At 42.9% G+C, this 18,444-nt stretch overlaps 1 protein-coding gene across 9 annotated transcripts in view; it reads right to left on the bottom strand.

The window, feature by feature from the left end:
• The window catches only part of LOC105476177 (neurotrimin), a 1,408,523-nt gene that overhangs the window by 435,913 nt on the left and 954,166 nt on the right, over nucleotides 1–18,444 (bottom strand). The window lies entirely within an intron of this gene.

Genomic DNA, 18,444 nt, shown 5'->3' with positions numbered 1-18,444 from the left:
TATTTTAGCACTAGTTCATTCTTGGAAGACTATATTATAGTGTCTCCATTTTCCAGTGGGCAATTGTGGAAATAGGAAATTGAATAACTTCACCACGTTAAGATAAATATGATGGTACACTAAAGCTGTGAGATGATGTTTGCCGACTTTCAGTCTGCTGAATTTGGGCTTCTTCTCCACAAGCCAAGGGGTCACCTCTAATAATTCATCCATTCACTTCAACCGTCGCTCACACTCCCCCCCCAACCCCTCTTCTTAAACACATCCTCACCACAACAAGTGGAAACAAATGCCCGTCATGGGGAAAGGACAGGGGCTCATTCTGAGCTTTAGAGTCATTTCCCTCCAGGCCTGAGAATGGCAGGGATGATTCCTTTCATGGTAAATGCTAATCCTGGCTCTTGCATCCAATTTTCAGGTAGGTACAAATGAGCATTAGTTTTTGCATCTAGGGATGCGGATAATGACAACAACAGGCTTTCCCGAGGGGCCTACATACATGATTAACTCTACAGGAAAATACTTAGAAATCCATTTAAGATGGAAGATGCTTTATTAATACATTTTCCTGCCATTGCTTCATTAGTATGTCTGGGCAGGAAAATAATTCTTCGTACAGGCTCTTTGAGATGTTTGGTTGCTACCAGTCTGCATGCAGTTGATCTAAGACAATCAAACCACCTTTGTCTCTGCCCGTGAAGGGAGAGTGCTAAGCTGAGCAATCCAGCAGTTGCAGCAGAAAACCCAGCCGAGCTCAGGTAACTCACAGGGAGGACAAAGAAAAGGCACTTGCAACCTCATACCTGCTTCGTGGGCCCAGGGATCCAAACTTTATTCAAACATAGAAGTTTAGAAAGTGGTGAAAGGTCAGAGATGCCCACATAATTAACAAGACAAAATCCATTTTATTCAAACCGGCTATTGAAGTGGTTTGAAAGGATGAAGATCAAAATCATATGTCAACTCACTTCCCAGCCCTTAATCCCTAAATATAACCAACACTTAGTGGCTTATCTTATATCCTGTCTCCTGCTTCATAAAAACTGCTGGATTTATTTTATTTTTCTCAGCATATCTGAGTTAATGAAAAGGGATGACATTCAAAGCAATTTCATTATTTGTGTTCTTTATAGAAACAACTTCCTTTCTGCCTCCTTGAAAGCAGATTCCTAACGAGCGCCCACTTCCACCCTCTTTCCCACCATCTCCCTCTCCTTCCTCCCTTCCTTCTTGCATACACATATACTGTACACATAAATCAACTTGTCACAGCTTGTCTCTGTGCTGACAGCTGTAATTGCTTCAGGTTATAAAAATATCTATAGGACAATGCCTTTCAAGCTCACAAACATGTACACACATCCACACTCCCTGAGCAAAAGGAAACAATCATATTCCCTTTAATAATCCTGGGACTGCAAAGGAGGGAGGAGGGAAGAGCCTGCCATGCCGACTCTGGACGGTTGGCAGGCAGGTGAGGAAGCAGTAGATGGAGGCTTCAGGCAACCCTGGCATCTGTACACTGAAGCAGGGCTGGAATAGAGAAGAACTCCCAATGAAAGAGAAATTAGCTGTTGTTTCTGTTTTACTCCATGTTACCCAGAGCAAGCTGGGACCAGCTAAAGAGCTGTCACTATTCCATACACACAAGAGACCAAAAGAGGAGCACTAGCTTAACAAATGCCAGCTCTGCTTCTCCTTGTCTAAAAAGGCTAAAGGCTCCCCTCTCCTGGTGGAGATCTCACATAGGAGTGCAGGCAAGAAGATGGGAAATGCAGGGCAGTTAGAGAGTGGTGTGACATCAAATAGATATTGGAAGATTTAATCAGAAAAGGAGGCATAAATCTGGATAAAGAGATGCCTCGAGGGCAGTAGGGAAGGGCTGGGAACTGGAAAAATATATGCTATTTTTTGCTCCTCTATGAATACAGGATCAAAATAAAATCATGGTTCATCTGGGCTATAGTCCAGCATGTTAGGATTTCAGCAGAAAGAGCAAAGGGGCAACTTGAAAAGGGGAAGAGTGCTCCAGGGAGAGAAAAGAGGTCACAAATAGAGAGAATTGAGAAGGAGGATATGAAGGAATGGCAAAGGTGAGGCTATCTATGGACTTTAAACCCATAAAACTTTATAAGAGATGCATAAAGCAGAGAGGTGGTGGGTAGAACAATCGGAGGGAGACAGAAAAGTCAGGGGGAACAGGATGAACAAGCCAAAATCAAAGTGCCGATGCAGCGAAAGGCAGGTGCCCAAAGGGGACAGCCTGAGAACCAGGGGTCTTTGGGGCAGAGTCTTTCCTTTTGGTCTAAGTTTTGGGTCATAATAAGACCCTGGACTCATAACATCACAGAATGATACATTCAGAAGGGACCTTGGAAGATCTTTAGTATAATCCATTCATGTCTTAAGTGAAGGACTGAGCCCCAGGAGGGAGGAGGAGTGATCGCAGGAGCATAAAGTTTATACACTGACCAATCCAGACTGGAACTCAGAACTCCTGACTCCTACACCAGGGTTCTTTCTACTCCACCTGTCAGGTAAGAACAATATTTAAGAGCTAACCAATACAATAACTCCTGCCGCTGCATCATCTGTGGCCAAGAGAGAGACACACAGAGGAGAGTTTACTGCGACTGCCCAGAATCACTTTGGGTATATAATTATTTGGTTGAACTCAAATTAGTTAATAAACCAGCAAACGGATTTTGAGTTCCTCGTGTATATCAGGAACTGTGTTGAGAGGTACAAAAATAAAGACATGCCCCCTGCCCTTGAGTTGCATGTGGTCTAGTGCTATTGGGTTTGTCGGTGGTTTTATTTCTATTAACATTCATGAAAATTAAATGAACTCCATCCTGCACTCCCCTATAAGCCCTTGAGAACTTTCTCATTGCTGAGACAAAAAAGCTGAGGTTTCCCTAGCCTGTGGGAAGCAATTTGTCTCATTACGCTTGTCCGGATTCCCAGGCACAATCTTGGTTCTCTAGCTTTATTGAAAGGGGCATTAGGAGGGGTGGGGTGCTCTGAAGAACTTCTAAATATTGGGAAGCCCTTCATCAACTCAACAGGGTCAGTGAAAGCAATGAATGGGAGAGACAGAGACAAAAGTAACGTGGACCTCCCCTGCATAAAGTGCACTTCCAGCAGGGGAGACGGACATTCAGCAAAGAATTTTATGAAATAGTGGATACAATTGTGATGAATGCTGTGAGCAAAAAAAAAAAAAAAAAAAAAAAAAAAAAGGAAAGGATAGGAGATTCTCATCATGTCTGGAAGATCAGGGAACTTTTCCCTAAGGAAATGACATTAAACTGGACTTAACAGTGAGGGGGAGATGAAGGGATGGGCAAGCATGGGCAGGAATCTCGTGGGTGGCAGAAGACGGCACAGACGCTACACGACCCAAGACGGGAAGAAGCATGAGCAGAAACTGCTTCAACAGCCTCAGACGGTGTTCACGCAAACTAAGGATGGGCACCTCGGGAGTGCTCTGTGTCTCGCTGAAAATCTCTAATGCCATCAACGTTCTGTGTTCACGCAGTCACAGATTTATTCAGTACATATTTATCCAATAAGAAGGACCGTGACCTTGGGTTTTAGACTCAGACCAGAAGTCAAATATTCACTCTCTCCGTTACTAGCTGTGGGACCTTGGGGACATGCCCTAACCTAATCTGTAAAATAGTGGTCCTCATGGTTAACTACTGCTCAGTACTGCTGTGAGGATGAGATGAGGGAGTAGCTGCAAAGAGTTTAGCACAGGCCTGGCTGCTCGCAGGCTTCTCACGCTGGGACTGGTAGGAGCTGCCATTGGCTGTGCTTCCCTCATTCTGAGTCAGCCTACAGGTGACATTCATGCGGAGAACCCAGGAGCAGACTGCTGAGTGCAGGCCCTGGGAATGCTCTTAGAGTTCACAGCATAAGGGGGACAGAGCAGGAACGTCATGCTGAGATGTAGTTAGAGGAGGAAGTAGCACAGCCTCTAGACCACCCACAGCAGGAAGAGCTGTGGCCCCCAGCTCCCAGCCCACTGTCAGGCCTCTGTTCTCTAGGCCTGTGGGAAACAGCCTGTGCTTGCAAAAGAGGAGACAGCTTTCTCTTTCAGTAGCAGCCTGGGAACTTTGAAAGTACAACAGAAAAGTAGCCAATCCACCTGGCAAAAAGGCAGGACACCTCCATCCCATTATAAAGTGAGCCACAATGTCTGACCTCCTTCCAAGAGCCTTTAAGCCCTTCATTGCTCCCATGTGCCCGATGGCTGAATCCAAAGCTTCTTCAACCATGCAAGGCCCAGCACACTCAGGTCTCCATCTTAAATGAATCACTAGATAAGAACATCTTGGGCCTGCCTCATCTTTCCTAATTCCTACATTCAGGGATTGGCATTGTAGCCTCTGTGGAAGAGTTACCTGGAGACATTCATTCCTGAGCCCAGCCAGAGTAAGGAAGTGGCTTCTCAAACAGAAACAGCCCTAGGAATGGCAATTTTATCAAGTACAAATTTGGAGTTTAAAACCCCAAGTTCACTGTCAGAGGAACTTGGCTTACTTCTACCCCTGTCCTCCATTCTCCCTAAACAATCACCTAGAACTTCTGTCTCTGTTTGACCTTTTCCCTTCATTTTCTTTAGAGGTTTTGTTTCTTGTTCCCCATCCAAGAACAACAGCAGACAAAGTAAATTTTAATGACATAAGAATTTGCATAATAACATATGGGTCCAACTGTACTTTTTATTGGAGGTGACATTTGTGCAAATACATTTTGTAAACCAGAAGACCTGAATTCTAGTTTCAACTCAGCCTGTTGTTTTATCACCTTAGATAAGCCACGGTTTGTTTTTGAATTTTTAGCTCCTTCGTTTGTCAAAAAACAAACAAAATCTTCATGATCTGTGGGTCACTGAGAAGGTCTAATGACAAATTCACTCAAACGAGTTGACGCACTTTTGCAGAATTAAAGGAACAATTTCAGAGTACAGTGACAGCTTAGTAAGAGTGTGGGATCCAGGGTCTGGAATTCCAACCCCAAGTCTGCCCCTTACCAGCTCAGTGGAATAGCTCTGCTCTCTTCCTCTTGCCTTCTAAATGAGGAGTTTAGATGAGCTGGCTTCCTAGAATGTTTCCAACTCTAATAGTCTAGGATTATAATGCTTCTCAACACTCTTATCAAATTCACTCATCAGTCCTTCCTGCACAGAAATAGCCCTTCTTATATGGCCTTCCATTCTTCCCATTCATCTAGGTAACCACTTCAGAATGTAGAAAACTGTTGTACAAAGTAATTAATGAGCTGCCCTGGATCTGAGGCAAGCGATGGAAGAGTCAAGATGATTAAAAGTCTTCCGATAAAGGGTTTCTTTAAGGAAAAGAAAATCCCACAATGCAACCAGCAATGTTAATCTTCAATAAATATGCTGTTAATATTTAACTGGCATTTATTTAAACTTACAGTAACTGTCCTATTAAATCTAAATTAATTGCCCATTTGGGAATCTTCCCCTAAAGCCTAGCTGGGACATGGCTGTCTAGATACATTCTATGCTAGGCATCCAGCCATAAAGAGAATATTTAAACCCTCCTTCCAGGACTAGACTATTGGAATATCCGGGTCAGAAGAGCTTTAGAGGTCTATGGGACTAGTTGCACACCATCTGTCATTTAACTTTCTGTGGCCCTATTTTTTTTTTCTTCTCTCCAGTAAGGGATTTTCTCTGTTTACTGTATCTACCTCTTTCCCCCTTTTCTTTTTATCTGGATTCTCTCTCCTTTCTGTTAGTGTTTGTTTCTTCTGGGCCTCATGTTTTAGACTCATTCTGCTGTGTTTTATCTCAGTCTCCCCTGAGTTTCTTAAATAAGCCATTTAGGCATATGTTCATAGCATATTCTGTACACACACGGATACATATACATACATATAATTTTATGTGTCACAAAGAACATTTTATAATAGCAGTTGTATATAAAAGGCTAAGTGCCGTGAAATAATTCCTGAGTCACGCTGCTTTAGAAGGGGCAGCAAGAGTGTAATTGGGTAGAACTGATCTTTGCTATCCCTGAAATCAATCAATATTTTTTATTAGAAATGTAGACCTGGCTGAACTTCTGTGACGTTATTTTGCTGGGATTGTAACCCATTTACATTTCCACACCAAACATATACAGACACACCACAGCAGTTTCATCAGATCAGTTGACTACTGAGACGTGGATTTCAAACAAACACCTAATTAGATGGGTTAGTGTTCAAACTGAGTTAACTTCCAACCAACGCATCAAGGCTGCACAAAATCTGAACTTTCCTCGGGGAAGTGGGAACTAGATGAGACTAAAATCATTCACTCTAAGGTTCCTAAATGTTTAGTTTACCGAGTTTGATGTATAAATGTTCACTGTTTGCTCTGCAGGCTCTGGGACAGGAATGGTGGTACGGAGGGGACAAAGCACCAATGAGGAGTAGGTGAAGTGGTGAGAAGGCACCCACACATTTTAAGAAGATAAACATGCTCTCAACTGTTTGCTCGTGGAAGGCTTGAATTTGTACTGCCCTAGAAGTCAAGTTTCTTTGTATTTCTAGCTAAACTAATACCCAAACTATCCACTTCTTTTTTTCTTCTTCAATTTAAAGCATCTTTACTTTATTGACTCTGCCAAACTTATTGACTCTTACAAAGAAGTAATAAAATGCATTTCTATATGCTTGTGAATCACTGTGACTTTCACCTTGTTGGTCCACCTGTCTGCGTTACCATCGTGAGTTCAGGGCCTTTCTAAATAAGGTAATCGAGGTTGCCCTTGAGGCATCACAGCCCTGTGCTTCTTTCCCAACCTGGGGTTGACATGGGCAGTACCTCCCAGAAAGAAATGATTTCCCTAAAGCTTTGGTATGCTTTCCTTCTCTAGCTTACCACAAAACTACCAGTGAATGCTGCAGGTTGTGAGAAAGGAGCCACTTGTGAGTGTCTTAGGAAAGTGAACTTATGTGCTGTTCAGGTAGCTTTGAACCTGAGGGAGGCAGAATTTGGAAAATGTTGTCAGCATGCATGTGAATAAACCACAACACAGGAAATAATCTACCTTGGCTTTCACAACAGTTTTGACAAGGTGTCAGGATCACAGATACCTTTTAGAAAAGCGCATGATGAGAAGACTATCTTTTTTTTTTTTTTCAAAGGCAGAGAGTTGCTTAAAGCTAAGATCTAAATCAAGGGTAGATTGACATGTTTCTATATGGGGAAGTATTAATACTAGATTCCCCAAGGGACAGTTGCTAGGACAAATCAAATTTAATATTTTTACCAATGGTCTGTCAAAGGGAATTCATAGAGAACTCTCCCAAGTTTGCAGAAGACATTAGGTTCCTTTAAGTAATTAAATCTTCAGCTGACATGGATGAGCTGCAAATAATCCAGAAAGTTATTTGGATATGTGGAAAAGTGGCCAAATATAATGGAAGATACTTTAGAAAAAATAATCTAAAGTATGCATATAAGTTGCTGGCATAGAGGCAGTCAATGAAGAGACAGTGATGTGGAAGGGATCCGGCATGAATGCTGGAGTTAATGGCTTTGACTTTGTGTCCACGTTCCACAAATTACCAGCCTGACCTTGGAAAATGTTCTTACCTGTCAGAGTCTCATTTTTCTCCTCTATTAAAAAGGAATAATACCTACCTCTTATATTTGCTGTGAGGGTTAAATGAAATAATTTATGTAAAGTACCAGTGAAGTACCTGGGCTGTAGTACCAACTCCACAAATGGTTGCTACTGATTATTCTTTTACAACCCAGGAAAGTAATCTTGGAATCAGTGATGGCTAGCAGTTCCCAAGCTATGATCCTTACAGCGCATATTGGAGCATGATACTATAGATTATTTTCTGCAGATATCAGGAATTTTTACCAAAAAACAAGTGTTGGCCCAAATATTTTTATGAAAAACAATAAAAGGGTATTAGAAAAAATAGAAACAGAGAAAGAAATGTTATTTTTACACAAAATTGTCCCATAAAAATTATCCTAGTATTGCTTAGAGTAGTTATCATTGTAGCTCACAAATAATAAACTTCATGCAACCAATCGCTGAAGTCAGAAACTGAGTCACTTTTAATCTCTTCCGTCTTATTGCTGCCCCTCATAACCCAATCTGTCTCTCTCTCTCACTCTTCTTCCTGGGTTCTTCCTCCAAAATATATTTTATATCCATCCGCCTTTCTCAACCTCCACTGCCTTGCCTGGCCCAAGCCAAGATCTCCTTATTTTCTTATCTGGATTCCTGAAATTCATCTTATGTGGATGTCCTCCTTCAGCTCTTGCCAGCTCTGTTTCAGTCTCCACATTGAAAGGAAGATTTCCTGAAATCTGACCTTGTCACTGTCCCGATTAAATCTTTGGTGGCTCCATACTGCAATTTGAATAAAGCCCCAAGTCCTTTCTGTGGTTTCTGAGCCCTCAGGATGTGGCATTTGTGTATTTTCAGCTTTAGCAACTACTTCTTCTTCCCTTTTGGAACCACGTCAGGTTTTGTTTTATAGTATTACAACTACAATTCCTCAGAGGTTCTTCTTTCTCAGTTGAGGGACTTTGCATGTTCCACTTCCTGCAAAGGATGCAGTCCCCATGTTCTCAGGCTGAGTTGTCTTCACCCTTCTTGGTTCTGATTGGCTCATGAAGGTCTCACTATGCTGTCCACTGGACTTGGCATATGCCCACTACATCAGTGCCTCGCATAACTTTCAGAATACATGTAATGGTCTAATTTCTGTCTTTTTCTCTGTTACATTCCTGAAGCCTAACACAATGCCTGGAACATAATAGGTTTTGATAAATATTTGTTGTATTTACGTGACCAGCACAGGTGGGGAAAATTCAAAAATTGAAATAATTTGTTTTGTAGGGACTTCCAAATCTACAAACGAGGAACATGAAATTGATGATGACATTTGGTATTCACGATGTATAAGGATAGAGTGGACACACACTTAATGACCAAACTCCAGCTAAAATAAAATTTAAAAACTCTAAGAAATCAAGACAGTAGTTAAAGGATAAAAACAAGTATATCTGAATAAAACTTATACAGACAAAAATAATCTCTAAATAGGATATGAGAAGGTTTGAATAAACTAATCGGTGATATACCCATACCGTTTATTAGGTTAGAGGCGTCTGATGGCTTTCATGTAAAATTGCCACTGTCCAAAGCAGGTAACTAGGACATCTGAATTTATGTGACCCAGTGTGACCTTTCTAATGTCATGTTCCCATCTACCCAGTAATTCCATTTTCTGCCTGGCTGGGAATACTTGAATTATACTTATCTCACCCCATCCCACCCCTGTAATACACATACCTACCTTATGATACAACTCCTTGTAGAATGTTTATGTACACTTGGTAAAGGCATTTTAAAAAATACTATGAAAAGTGTGTGCCTGATTTATGTGGAAATGCATCCTGAGGAGGAGAATAGCTCCCCTTAGGCATGGTTAGTTGGCCTGCCTTGCTTTCCAATCCTTCACATGCTTGGCTGTTTCCTCCCTGAATGACCTCGACTTTCACTCTTCACTGGGCTGGGGACCCCTGATCCTCTGTGCACTCACTTGTGTCTTGTACATTGCCTCTGAATTTACCTTGGACACATCCTTCACTTTGCTTGGCTCCCTCATTCCGAAAGTTCGACTTCTAGCAACTGGAAGAGCTGGATTACGATATACGTCTCTAAACTCTGAGTCTTAGCTCTTTCTCGCCACCTCAATGCGTCCCTGTGTCAGCCTACTTTCTAGGGCATGATGGGAAGCAACTGGTTTTCCATGGAGTTTTTCGTATTTCACTCCAGTGGAAGAGAAGTGTGACAGCAATCATCCCAAACAATAGGTAATGCATGAGCCTGAGTTCTCGACTTTGTGCTCCACAGGATTGGCCTCAACAGAAGGTGGGGGAAACTATATTATTTTTCAATTTCATTTCCTGAAGACACAGATGCATAAATGCACAGAGCCCCAGAGATTGAAAAACATGGTAGGCCAAGACCGGACAGGCTTTAGAAAATGTTCTCCCAAATCAAGATCAGAGTAAGTTAGTTGAAAAGATTTTTTTGATTGCTCAGCTGGGATGAGAACACCCTTCTCACATTTATTCAACAAGCATGTCCTAGGGTAGGTGACATGTTACATCAGGGACTGTCATATCCTTGGTATCCAACCTCCATGGCTACAGACTGCTAGAATAGATGAATGTTAGAAATAATTGCACAGATAATCAATGAATTACAATTGGAGTCAGTACTACAAAGGGAATGTACACAATTTCAAGAGAACAGAAAAGGGGACAGTGCCTTATTTATAATCACTCGATCTCAGCAAAGAACAGGTAGAATACATTCAATGATAAATGGGAGAAGAATGAATGAATGAATGAATGAATGAATAAACATGTAAAAAATATCTAGACCTGTGCATCTCAATGTTTCCCACAAGGCCAGTTGGTCCTACCTCCCCACAGGCAGACATCAGCACCAGACCCCCTTCCTCCTTCTAAGAGGCAGTCATATTCCAGAGAACGGGGGTGTTTTCCCACATTCTTCTTATTTATCAAACAAAAATAGAAAAGGTTTGTAAATCAGGTTGTATAAACATTTCGAGCACAGTCATTTTGCTTTTAGGAGAGATAGCTAACCACACTCTCATAACAAATCCACTTTGATCCCAACATCCAACTTACGACCTCCTAGCACTCTCCACCCAAGAATAACATTAATAATAATCAGCCTATTAGCCAGGGTGCTTGGTTTGAATCTGAAAATTTTGAGAAACGATCTTATAAATTATTTTCCAAGGATATCATCTTTAAGCATTAACAGGCACAACTGACACTGAATTCTGGGAATTGAGCATAATTACATGGAAATTGACACGACACAAATGCCAAGAATTCTGTTAACCTTTAATATCTTTTAAAAACTCTCCCCTCGTAATTATCTCTTTCCTTTGTCTCAAATGTTACTGATGAATATTTAGAGGTATGAGCAAACAAAAAAGTGGATGGATTGTGGAATATTGGTCTTTCTTTGGAATCCTGGAGTTTTGCAGGTGTTCCATCAAGAGGTGATAAATAGAATACTTGGAATTTGACTATTTTCAGAAGTTATTTCTACCTTTATATTTGCTCTACTCGAGTTGTCTGCTTATAATTCCCCATGCTGAGTAGAAGCTCCTTTGCATCAGTAATTACAGTAAAAGTGTCGGTCCAAGGCATTGGATGTCTAATGCAATTCCTGACCTGTTCTGTGTCTTTGCAAAAGTCATTGCACCTTTTCAGTGCTTCAGATACCATTTCCGTGCAGTGAGTGTGATGACATTTAACTCCAACTGCAACAATATTTGCACAGTGCTGTAAACTTTACCAAGGGCATTGCCAACCCTTTGCTCACTGGTAGATCAGTGCCTCTTAATTTTTTTCCTTCTTGCCGCTCCCCAATGCTACCACCAAGGATCTCTTGCTTTTTTTCTTTTCCCTCTCTCTCTACTATTTTAATTAAATCCTAACTCATCTCTCTGCCTCCAACCCTGCCTCTCCTGAATCAGTGCTTCTTAACCCGGGCAGGGCACACTCCTTGCAGGGTGGGAGTGGAAGATCGAGTGGATATTGGTTAGCACCACAATTGGAGAGGTACTGCTGCCATTTACTGTACAGAGGCCGCAGAGATCAGAGACTCGGCAAGGCATGGCTACTCCGCCACGGACGTCAAATGTCTGCCAGACATTTAGGTGAGTGAAACCTTTTTCTTTTAAAAATCTAAGCCTAAAATGTGCTCCATTTGACATATAAATGCAGATATTCTTGCCAGGTTTTAATGTTCACTAATTCTCCAGGAATGCAACTATCCTGCAAGTCGAAGAAAGACTGTGTGTGATTTGTTCACATCTTTACCAAGAAGCGTTCACTAGTCTGAAAAATCACATACTCAATGGGAATGTTTCTCATCATGTTGAGTCATCAATTAATTCTACATCCTTGTATCAGTCTCTACTGTCGCTTAGCTGTCACATTCACGGTGATTCTGTGTATAGACGCATCCATACTTCATTATATCCTATGGTGCAGTTGTATCCAAATATTTATTTTACATTTATATTATTATCAATCATTTTCTATTTATTTCTCCTTCAGATTCAGTCAGGCTTTATATAGGTCATTTTCTGAAGTACGTGGATAGGCATTATATGTTATCTATGAACTTATCTTCTGCACAGTAATGAGGGTATTAAAAATATTTTAAATGATTTTTGTGTTAGAAAAAGTTGAGAATAGCAAATCTACAGCATTTCACACAGAGAAACCAGCTTTATCTTTCTCAGGCAAGGATCTGATAATGTCCTTGACCTAGGTAGGAAGTTTCAGTGGCTCCCCCTGCCTATGACATAAAGACCCGACGCTTAAGATTGACAGTCAGGAAGTATCCCACGTTAATTAAATAGTGTTAGTCTCTGTGGTGGCCCCATTTTTGCACTCATGTAACATCCTAGGACCCAGTCAACCTAGACTAGATATTCTTCTTGGAAAGTTGCCCTGCATATCACAAACTATGTAGATGCTCAGACTTTTGCTCTGCCAAGATGCCCTCCTTCCATCCACAGCTTTCTAAATCCTATTCAGGTTTCAAGAACCAGTTCAGATTCCATTTCCTCCATGAAACATCCATTTAACCAATGCTTCCCATGCCTCTCTTTTCTACCGGTTGAAATCAAAATATTTAAAGGAAATGTGTGTGTGTGTGTGTGTGTGTGTGTGTGTATCTTTCACAGTCTAGAACTCTGTAAATGTGTGTATGTGTATCTGCATTGTAATGAACTGTAGATTTGTCTGATCTCACCAACTAGGTTGTAAGCTCTCTGAAGGCAGTTGCCCTTTCTCATTCATTTTTGTACCTGCCCAACACTGAGCAAAATATATGATCCTGAGCATGAGTTCAATAAATATTCATTGAAATGAAATGACCTCTCAGTGATTAAGAAAGGTAGTCTAGGTACTATTACCTCTATTTCATGTGCGAGAAAACAGCTGTAAATGAGTCCTGATGGGTTGTAGTGTGCAGAGTGTCAGATGAGGCACACTGTAGGGGTGGAATGTATGGTTACTTCCAGTCCATGCAAGGTCCAGGTCTGCACCTGGAAAAGATCTAGAGAGGTTGACCTACATTTCTGCTGCCAGAAAATAAAAATCTTCATTTCCAGATCAGCTTTCCAATAAACGTGTTTGGATTTATGGGACTCTATATATCAGTGATGATGGCAAATCTTCCACCTCTTAAAACCTAATCACCGAATAGAGCTGCAGGTTTTCTCTTTTTAAGATATGTTCTCAGCAGAATCCCGCCAGAAATAAGACTTGAGCTTCCCAGAAGCTTCTCCAGGCTTGCCGGGTGTGCGAGGGTCGAGCTTCAGCTGCACCCCTTGGCACAGAGCCAGCCTTGGCGGAGCCGTCCATCACAGCAAAGCCTGCCCTTCTCGCACACTGCTGGAGCTGGAAATGGAAGTGGCCTTTTAACAGAACATTGTCTTAGGATTGTGTGAAGCAAGGCTGACAGAGAAAGGAAGATTCATTCCTGACACCAATCATACTAATATCTGTCACCAAAATGACATTTTCCCTTTAATGATGAAAAATGCATCAGGAAAGAGGGAGGAGGATGAACCACCTTCCCGGGCTGCTCTGGTCTGATGGGGAGGAGCCTGGACTGCTGCTGGTGGTTTGCAATCTGGAGGAGGTGAGGCAATGGACGGCCAGTTGGTCACTGAACAAACACAACTGGTGCTCTGTTTGGAAGCGAAGGGTGCAAGCAGATGGAAGCCTGTGGGTGAGGCAGTGTCACGGCGCATCTGACTGATTTCTCATTAGGCCCTCTGCCTGGTGTTTCAATAGAACTGCCTCCATGTCTGTCAGGCCCCAAGCAGAGGTTCAGTATCGGTTTTCAGAGCTGCCGTACACATAGTTTACCACATCCAGTTTCGCAGAGCTCGTAAATCTTCCCAAGGCTTCACTCCCTTACTCTCTTACGTGGAAGGGCCACAGCGCGGACGCCGTATGCGCATCCAGGGTGAATCTGTTGGTGGGGGTGACCCATGTATGGGTGAAAGTGCCTTTAAGCCAACACTTTATAGACCGAGTCTGAACACACGGAGAGGTGGGGACAGCAGAGCCACTGGCTTGCGTCTCCTAATTAGGCAAGCATGTGGCTGGCGGTTGAAGAGAAGCTGCGCAACTGCCCCCAGTGCTCACAGAGTATTTCCCAACAAACACCAGATTGCTATCCAGAAGTCCATTGTTCACAGAGGTGTTCGATGCTGACTTCTATATAAAATGCCTTTCTCTCCCCTTCCTTCTTTCCTACTGGCAAAGCCTGCCTCCCACAAAAGAAGCTAAAAATGCCAGATATTCACCCTTCTGTCTCTTTTGCAGTTATGCAGGTCACTTTACACAGTAGAAGGACTAGATATTCCTCCCTCATCAAAAAGAAACATGTGCCCTCTTCCAGGCCCACTTCATTTTTATCGTTGATCATGATTAGGCGATGGTGTGAGCGATGGAGAAAGGTGGCCACCTTTCGCTCATGATATGCAGATCTCATATGCTGAGCATGATGGAGACCAACTCTGAGGTCCTGGGTCCTGGAGGCCATTGCTGAGCATGGGGACACCCCCCTCCAGGCTTCCTTGATGCCCTTTCTTTTTAAGCATCTGCTGTAAGGGGCTTGATTCCCTGCAACCAAAAACATCCGAAGTATTCCATTTCCACTTCCTTGGGAGAAAGATATTTTAACGCTCCGAAGATGGTACTTTGAGATTCCTTCACTTGGCCCCGAGCTGGTGCTGCTGTGTCCACACATCTTCTGCCTTCTGTTCCAGCTTTCCTTTATTCCCTCACTCTCATAGACATTGGCAGACCCAGCCTGTTAATGCACCAAGAATAATACTCCTAGAAGCACTAGGGTACTTCTAAAGTTTAATGCTTTCACAATTCTTTGCAACGTTAATTAACACAACACCCCCTCATTAGCTAACCTGCCAACAAAGCAACTCCAAATCATTTTCTTCTTTACGAAGGAGGAAACTGAGTCATTTATATCCCTGTATTTGCATGAGTGGGCTTCTGGCTCCCCCTCTGCTCCTCCTACATTCTTACTTTCAAATATATTTTAGGCCAGCAATGCTGCGATTTCAAAGGGACTTCACCTGAACAATTGAGCACCCAAAATAATTGATACACTAGTGCACATTTTAAAAATTCTAGCCCTAATACCCATCCCTACAAATAATCCAGACCACAATGTCCACATCCTACATTTGGGCTGAATATGCTGTTCTCCTATAAAGTTCTTGATTTTTCTGCCTCCTTCTGCCCTTCCAGACAAGGTAGAATCCCCCAGCAAGACTTCAAAGGTCCAAAGTGACTTCTTGGCTCCATAAGTGACACTCAGAGCTCTGCCCTAAGGGAGACAAAGGGTATGCCAAGGCTGTTGCCAGGGAAGAACAGCAGGTGGCAGGAGAAGAGCTTTCTGTCTGGAAGTTGAAATGTTGAGGTGGCCCTGCTGTGGGGCCTTCTGCAATGAGATGTCCCACTTCACTGTGGATTCTTGCCAAGAGGATCTCTGGCTCCTGAGGGTTGCTGGGCTAGCCTGGGCAAGGTCAAAACTATGGCTACTCCTCTTGCCCAGTCCACAATATCACCTGCTCCTTGACAAGAGAACATAATGAGCTTGGAGGCAGCAGTATCTTTAAATTTCCTCCACCCTCAAGTCTACTAACAAGAGGGCAGCACGTGGCCACCCACACCACATTGACAACACAGTCAAATGCTCATTAGAGGCCCTGGGGACATCCCACATCCAGTGGAAAAGACATAGAGAAAAATAGGGGGCAAAGCACTGCATGCCCTACTTTTAAATTAGAAATCAGCCAGGGTTTCCTGACAACAAAGGAAATTACATACAGCTGACAGGAGTTATGCAATATGTGCACACAATTGAAATTCACATGCATTACTTTGTTTATGAAATGCTTGATAAACTTTTGAGAATGAGAAAGATTATCTCTCTTTGCACAGTTACAATAACCATAATTGATATCAAAATGTTAGATTTGCAGAATAAATTATACTTTGTCATGTAATGTAATTCTCACCCAGCTACCCTATCTAGCAGAACCATGTCCCATTTGACAGATGAGTGAATCAAGCCTTAAATGGGAAGAAGAAGAAAGAGAAGGAGGAGGAGGAGGAGGAGGAGGAGGAGGAAGGGAGGAAGAAGGAGAGGAGGAGCTGACAAAGTTCCCATAGTGGAATGTGGCAGACATTGGTTTCAAATTTAGTCGTCTAACTCCAAATCAGTGTATTTTACTGGGCTGTAGCTTAATAAATACAAGAAGCTACCCTCTCTCCTTGAGAAATACTCCCTAGGCTGTGGCTCATTTGAGAGAATAAGGACTATTTAGATAGGATAATAGAGATACTACAAAGGACAAAAGGAAGACTACCATTGAGGAGCAGATGAATGAGAACCAGAACCATTGTCAAGAAGTACGCCCAGTGAAAAAAATGGGACACGTAGAAGAGAAAGAAAGAAAGTCCAAAATGTCTGAGCAGTGTAACAGGCCTGCCATTTATCTCGCTTCTGAATATCGGAAAAGGCAGCATTTGTCGTCCACAGAACAATACATGGGATTTGAAGACACTGTCAGGCTCAAGGAGCAGTGACACAACTCCCACCACAGAGAGCCCTGAGGGGTGCTTTCCAGTGGCCACTGGCGGAGTGGGCAGGGTCCTCAGGGAGCCAGAGGCCTGCTCTCCATCTGGGGAGCTGCTTGCTCAGGATGCCATGGCTAAACTCCTTGATCTCTTGGCAGCATGTGGCCCCATGGAATGCTCTTCTTCGTTTTGAAAAAGCCTCTTTTTTGGGAAGTCAAGTCACCACACCATCTAGATTCCCCATCCTCCTGGACAGGATCTTCCCAAGGGCTTTCCCCAGTTTGTGGTCCACCCTGTCTTACACCTCATCTCGATCTCTGTCAGTCAACACTATTCACCCCTCAAGACACACTTCGACCAACCGCCCCCCCACCACCCGTCCACGGAGTCCTGTCTTTTGGTCATCCCACTGAGAAGGGATCTCTCTCTTCTGAATGTCTGCAATGTTTTGTGTCTCCTATAGCACACGGAACACACTGCCTTCTGTTATAGTTGGGTGTCAACATACGGTATTCTCCCTGTAAGGGATTAACTTGTTTCTAAGACCTTTGTCTTTTTGTTAGACCAATTTACTTGATAGATGAAAAGACGCATAGAAGTCATCTAAGTCAATGCACCCATGTTGTAGATGAGGAAATGGACCCCAGAGAGCTGACATAGTTTAGGCAAATTCGCACATTCTCCTCGAGGCTAGGCTAGGGGAGAGCTGGAATTCATTTGCACCCTGAAATCAGGGACGTGCTTGCCCAGAAGGAGGACAGAGAAGGTTGAAGGAATGAATGATTCCGTCAAATCCCCTAGACCTGCCATTCCACTGTCAAAAGTGGTTCAGCCAGAGACACAGACAATTAGTAGGGGATCCTCAAGTCAACCTCATCCCAGAGATAACCATCTCACTCAGCATATGCGTCCGGGTGGCAGCATCAGCAGCATGCAGTATCTGTTCCCATCCGAAGGGCTTTTCACGAGGAGCTCATTCTGAGCTTCTTGATAAGCAACTGGGTAGTGGTGTTATTTTTAATCAACTGACCAGGGACGAAAGTTCTTCAGAGAATTCTGCTTTTATACATTAAAAAAAAAACAGAAAATCAATCTATCACTAATGAAAGATGATTGAAAATTGCTAATACCAACCAATTGTGTAACTTTGCCTTACAAAAAAGGAGAATGCTCATGAGTTTCCTCGTCTCCTCCACTGTAAACAACGCACAGGGCTCAGCTCCCACCACCGTCTCCCCCTGCACTCAGCAGGCTGCTGGTGGTTATTACAGGAGGCTGCCTTACCATTAGCACAGCAATGCCAATTAATTGCAGTCATGAGCAGACTTCACATTTAAGGAAACTCACAGCCTGAGCCCTAGCAGCATTTGTAGATTCGGAATGTGTTTAGAAAGCTCTGTTTCCAGGGGGTGTGGTGTGTGTCTCTACAAAGAGGGGAAGGCTCTGAGGGTCAGGGGTGTGGCGGATGTGTGTGTGTGTGTGTGTGTGTGTGTGTGAGAGAGAGAGAGATAAAGAGAGAGAGAGAGAGATAAAGAGAGAGAGAGAGCATGTGTGTGCTGTGCATGTTTCTGCTATCTTAAAGTAGCCAGGTGCCTTCCTTTGGAGCAGAGAATTGGGTCGGGGAGGAGGGCACTGCTGGAGAGATGAGCTTTGGGTGTGCTGAGAAGGAGGAGTCTCTGTGAACAAGAGAAACGAGACTTTGAATA

This window comes from Macaca nemestrina, chromosome 12, assembly GCF_043159975.1.
Source record: "Macaca nemestrina isolate mMacNem1 chromosome 12, mMacNem.hap1, whole genome shotgun sequence".
NCBI classification, from domain to species: Eukaryota; Metazoa; Chordata; class Mammalia; order Primates; family Cercopithecidae; genus Macaca; species Macaca nemestrina.
The sequence above is the reverse complement of the archived record's forward strand: the minus strand, read 5'-3'. Positions and strand labels throughout refer to the sequence as shown.